A 6,506-nucleotide genomic window follows, 5' to 3' on the forward strand; every position below is an offset into this window, starting at 1 on the left:
CTGTTTCTTTTGATTGGTGAATTGAGGCCATTCACATTAATGGTTATAACTGATATGTATTGGCTTATCTTTGTCATGTTCTTTTCCTGCTATTGGTTCCCTACGTTTTCCCTCTGTTTAATTACTTTCCCTGCTTAGTGATTTCTTTCTGTTGTTGTTCTTGGAATTGTGGTCATTTTTATCTCTTTTTTTTTTTTTTTTTTTTTTTTTTTTTTTTTGGTACTGGGAATCAAACTCAAGACCTTGCACTTGCCAGGGAGGCGCTTGTGCCACTGAGCTATATCCCTAGCCCAAAAATCATGCTTGTACTTCTTTTTTTGCGGGGGGGTCCTTTTGAAACAGGGTCTCTCTATGCAGTTCAGGCTGGACTTGAGCTCACTTGGTAGCCCAGGCTGGTCTCAAATTCACAGCAATCCTCCTGCCTCGGCCTCCTGAATGCTGGGATTACAAGTGTGCACCACCACACCCGGCCATTATCTTTTTCTAGAATATCTTTCAGTACTCTTTGTAGAGTTGGTTTGGTGGTCATAAATTTATTCACTTGTTCTTTGTCATGGTAGTATCTTACTTCTCCATTAATTTTGAAAGATAGTTTTGCAGGGTACATCAATCTGAAGTGGAAGTTGTTTTCTTTCAGGACTTGAGATACTTCATTCCAAGTTCTTCTTTTTTGTTGTTATTGTTGTTGTTTTGTTCTTTTTGAGGCAGGGTCTCACTATACAGTTCAGACTGGCCTTGAGCTCACTTTGTAGCCCAGCTGGTCTCGAACTCCCAATGATCCTTCTGCCTCAGTCTCCCCAGTGCTGGGATTACAGGCATGAATCACCATGCCCAGCTTTGGGTTTTTGTTTTGTTGTTTTTGTTCTTTTGGTTTTTTTGAGGCAGGGTCTCCAAGCCCTCCTTGATTGATGGTTTTTGTTGAGAAGTCTACTGTGGTTTTGATGGCCTTTCCTTTACAGCTAATCTTTTTCTTTTCTCTATCAGCTTTTAATATTCTGTTCTTGTGCTGAATTTCTGAGATCTTGATTATTATATGCCTGGGTGTAGATATATTTTGGTCATGTCTATTTGTAGCTCTATATGACTCATTTATCTGTGTGTCAGATTCTGTTCCCATGCTTGGGGAATTTTCTGCTATTACTTCTTCAAATAGTCTTTTTAGGTCATTTGTGTTGATTTCTCCTTTTTCATTGACACCTATCAGTCTTACATTGTTTTTCGTTGCACCGTCTTGCAGCTGTTGAATCGTTATTTCCTGGTCCCTTGTTATTTTTAAGAGTTCTTTCCTTTCATGATCACTAGCCATGGTCCTATCTTTAAGGTCTGAAAGTCTATTTTCAGTTTTGTTCAAGCAGTTTTGCCAGCTTTCAATGGAATTTTTAATTTCCTGGATATCTCTTTGAATCTGTTTCACGCATTCTATTTGTTTCCTATATCGTTCATTCAAAGTTTCCATCATTTGCCTATGCTCCTCTTTTTAAAAATCTATGTCTACTCGAGATATGCTGAGCAATTCCTTCATTATGGTTGCCAATTTTTTTACCTGAGGGATTATTTTGGATCTGATTTCCTCATAGCCTGATGGAGTTGTTTCTTTACTTAATTTGCTATCATTTCAAAAATTTCTGGTATGTATCTTTCATTTTCCTCTATGTCAGTGTCTCCTGGACTTCTTCTAGGTGAGCTAGAGGTCTGAGATTGCATTTTCTCCTTTGTCCTGTCATTTTCTATTTCAAAAAATTTTTTATTTTGTTTTCTATGTTGATCATTGTGAGTTTTTATAGTAGGTAGCTGTATGATTAGTACCAAGGAAAAGTCTTTCTCTAAGAAATGTCTGTTCTTCAGGGATGTCTTCTGTGTGTAGGAGGTTCTTGGTTTGTGTCTGTCCCAAAATCCTACCTTCCTAATTAATTAAGAGTGCAATGTTGGTATCTATTTTGCTCAGTCCCCAGTCTTTTGGTGTTGGACTGTGGTAAGGTTATTACCCCTAGAATTTCCCAGTATTGTTACAGAAGGGAGAACAACTGATTACAACAGATATGACATCCTCACTAAGGTAGTATAATTAGCAATAACAATAGCATCAAGTATAGTTTAGCAACTTACAAACTGTGTAACTATTGATTTTGTACCTTAGACCACAGAGCAAAATCTATAGTTATATAACAGAAGTGACCATAAATTAGGAGCTTGTATGCAAAATGTTTCCCCTTGGTAGAATGATTTTATCCTATGATGGAAGTAAAAGCAAGGCTGGAGAACAAGGGATGATCATGCCAGCTCTGTGAAACTAGAGAAGAGGGTAGAAAAGAAAGAATAAATGAGTAATCAAGGGATTATCTGAACTTTGTCTCTGGGCTTGGTGGATAGGATTAGTTTTCTATGGTTAGAGTTCTCCCCAGCCATTTAAAAAAGAGAAAAGCTGGGTGTGGTGGTGCACACCTATAATCCTAGCACTTGGGAGGCTGAGACAGGAGGATCGTTGTGAGTTCAAGACCAGTCTGGGCTACAAAGTGAACTCAAGGCCAACCTGAACTGCATAGTGAGATCCTGTCTCAAAAAGACAAAAATAAATAAATAAAAATAAAAAAGAGAGAAAAATAGAAAAAAGAAAACAATTAAGAAAAGAGAAAGCAAAAAGAAAATGGGATTAAAAAATAAAACAAGACAAAATAAAATAATTTTTTAAAGGTGGGGGCAGACCCACCCCGCTGCTTCTATTCCATGTGTCTTTGTCCCTAAGCACAGTGCTTGTTCACCTAACTTACTACCTGTTGGCTTGTATTTTGGACTTTTCCATCCTGCTAGTCTCACTGTCCAATGTGTGAGCCCTAGTCAGGGTCCTACTGTGTGGCTGGCATTACCCCTGTTTGCCTGATCCCACTGATATAGGGGGAGGAGCCAGTCACCTAGATTCCTCCAGCAGGCCAGTTGCAGAATCCTGGATTCTTCCTGGGCTGGTTGCCAGGTCCCATGATGTAACATAAGCAATTTTGATAAAGTGTAAGTTTACACTTTGTTAGTTGATTTGTCCTGATGCTCTGAGATTCTGAACTAGTTAATTTTTCCATACAGTTATAGACATAACTCTTCTCCCTGTGCTAGAGTCTTAAGACCTCAGAATTGTCTTCTGCCTCCTTAACTCCTAGCCCTGCATATTACCATTTGCCAAGATAAAGCTTCTAACACCATAAGGTCATTCCCAAATGCTCCTCTTGTCTTGCCTTTACCACTACCCTTTCTCTAGCCTTTATTATGTCTTCCTCAGGTGATATTTCAGTTCCTAAGGATCTCTCCCCCATCCATTAATATCATACTTCCCTCTTCCTGCTCAGGTGGTGACTCCCTATGCAGAGCCCCACATCACGTAGATACGTTCCTCACCCTGACTGGGTTGGTCTCTCTACTGTAGGCCATCTTCTCACATGGACACTTGCCTTACCTCATTTGGGCTTCTATAGCCTGCTCAAGGCCCCTGAAATGCTTCCTCAACTCCACATGGATACTGACTCTGTCCATCTTATCTACATCCTTAAGGGTGACTTGCTCAGGAAAACAAAGAAATCTAAGAAGAAAAGTAAGAGTAAAGAACACATTTGAAAAACCAAACTTGAAAATTTCAAGATGTAAGCTGTTATGGTTTGTGTCTAGATGTCCCCCCAAAAGTCTTATGCAGTCATGGGGCAGGCTTCTAGAATTCGTGATTGATTCATGGTCCAGTGCTGTGATTACGGGTGTGAGTGCTACACCTGCCCTGGAGCAGGTAACCTGGATACAATATAAGAAAGGGAAAGAGGTTTGCTCTTTCTGCCCCTTCCTTTTTGTTCTTGTTGCTTTTGCTGTCTTCCTCTGCCACGCACTGTTGCCCTGCCATGTGCCACTCTGCCTTGGAGTCAGCCAAGTATGGACTGAAACCTCCACAAACTGTGAGCTAAATAAACCTTTCCTTCCTTAATTTTGGGTGCCAGGTATTTTGTTTCAGCAGTGAGAGAAATGTAACCAACACAAAAGCATAAACAGTTTTTGATCTTATTGGGATAAAAAAGTTAATCAAGATGTTGATTGCTGATGCTGAGCACTAATTATGTGGTCGAGACTGTTTTAAACATATTATATACTTAATCAAGTACAGTAATCCTTATACCATCTAATAAACAGAAACTATGATTATCTCAATTTACAGATGAAAGAACTGAGCCTCAGAGAGATTAACTAAACTAAATTGCACACTAATGATAGGACTGGCATTTAAACCCATTTAATCTGGCTCCAGAGCCCATATTTTTAAACACGGCTCCATGCAACCTTTCCTCTCCAAAGACAGATAGACAGACAGACAGATACACACACACACACACGCACACACACATGATTGGTTAAGTGCTTCAGATAAAATCTTTTATAAAACAAAAAACACTATAAAATACAGACCAAAGATATTCTAAAAAGTAAAGAAAAACTACAAACAGGGAGAATATATTTTGAATTGCATAATGAATAAAGAATTAGTATCCAGTTGTAAATATGGCTATGGTTCAGTAAGACAACCCCAAAAAATGAGAAAAGAATATGAATAGGCACTTCATAAAAGGGAAACTCAGACATTCACTAAACATTTGAAAGCACACACAACTTCACCAGTAAACAAGGGAAGGAAAATACAAATTAGCATGTTCCAGCATTCCAGCTGTCAGAAGGAAAGCAAAGGTTCAGCATAAACCACACTGATTGCAGTGTAAGCACAGTAAGCTGCCCTTATCAATTAAATACTGGGAATACTACAGACATCCAGGTTTCCAAACACCAACCAACCATCTCCCCACAACAAGTGGTCCTTCTAAAGATAGGACCTATAAGCCTGCTGTGAAAATCCTCTTTTGAAGATAATAAGTGGCTATTCTATCCAAGATTAGTTTCTCCTACTATAACCTTCACATCATATTCTCTTCTCTACTTTTTCTTATATCATTTGTAGTTATCATTATCTCACAGACTCTATGATTTCACTTACTTCACTTGCTTATTGTCTTTTTGCCTCTCTGAAATAGAGCAGAAAAGACTGTTTATTTCCTTTCATTCTCTCTCCCCAGTTCCTATCATGGTGCCTTGTTATAGTAGGTACTCAATAAAATATTTGCTGAATTCATGAATGAATACAGTATGAAAACATTCTAATGAGGGGCTGGGGATTTAGCTCAGTGGCAAAAGCGTCTGCCTGGCAAGCACAAGGTCGTGAGTTCAGTTCCCGGTACCAGAGAAAAACCAAAAAAAAAAAAAAAAAGAAAACATTCTAATGAAATTAAAACACAAAATACTAAATATTATGTATAGGTACATATGAATGTAGTAAAAAATTATGACATGCATGGGGATTATAAATGCCAAATGCAAGAAGTGAATTGTAGGTGGGGAATGAAGAGAATGAGATTAGAAAGATATCAAGGAGAATCAACTGTATCTGTAATGTTTAAATTTTTAAAAAATATGTGCAGCAACCTAGTGACATGCTAAGCATTGACAAAAAAGGTAATGGATGCATAGGTTAATCTCTATTTTTTTATATACTTGAAATAGTTCACTTTGAAAATGTGCTATCAGGGCCAGGAATATAGCTCAGTGGCATAAGTGCCTTCCTGGCAAGTGCAAGGTCCTGAGTTCGATTCCCAGTTCCAAAAAAAAAAAAAAAAAAAAAGAAAACGTGCTATCAAGAGCTAATATCTTAAAACACCAACCACCAACATTGGCCAACACAACCAATCACAGGCCAGATTCATTTTTGTGAATATTCATAGCAATATGTGCACAACTCTTTTGAATGACAACTTAGTCTAGTTTTTCTTTTTTTCCTACTAGATTAGAAGACCCTTGATATTTAATCTTACTCTGCTTTCATCCTTCACATGATCTTTCATGTTGTTTCATTCAAAATGGATTATCAATAAATAGTAAACGGATGAAATGAAAAATGTTAACATGGAAAATAGCAGGCAGAAAAGTTGACATCATTTGTAGGGCCTGGCACACAATAAACACATGGGAGAAAATATTTAGAATTTCAAACTGGCAATAGCAAAGCAGTAAATCCAGTGCAGGACGCTTCTGAGTGCACAATTCTGTGCAAACTACACAGACAGCCTCCTAGCAAACTGGCTCCAATGACAGGTTTGGAATTTACAAGTCAAAAGCATCTGAATGATTTTAAAGAATAGAATGTAGGTAGGCCCCGGCGCATGGGGAGCCATGGGCGGGGAGCACCGGTCTTCCGACCGGCACCTCACTCCCTGTCTCGTAGGCCCCTGGAGGGAGGGCCCCCGGCACACGGGGAGCCATGCGGCCTAGAGTGCTATGGCGCACCAGCCTTCAGGCCGGCTGCCACCGCTCAATTGAGAACTATCACAACACAGAGAAACAATGACACAATTGGCCCACCATGCACAGACTGCAGATGCTCACCTATGGACGTGTGTGAATCATTCAAACATGGAAAAACCCCTGGGAATACATGC

This window comes from Chinchilla lanigera, unplaced genomic scaffold (assembly GCF_000276665.1).
Source record: "Chinchilla lanigera isolate Chin_1 unplaced genomic scaffold, ChiLan1.0 scaffold00022, whole genome shotgun sequence".
Taxonomy (NCBI): Eukaryota; Metazoa; Chordata; class Mammalia; order Rodentia; family Chinchillidae; genus Chinchilla; species Chinchilla lanigera.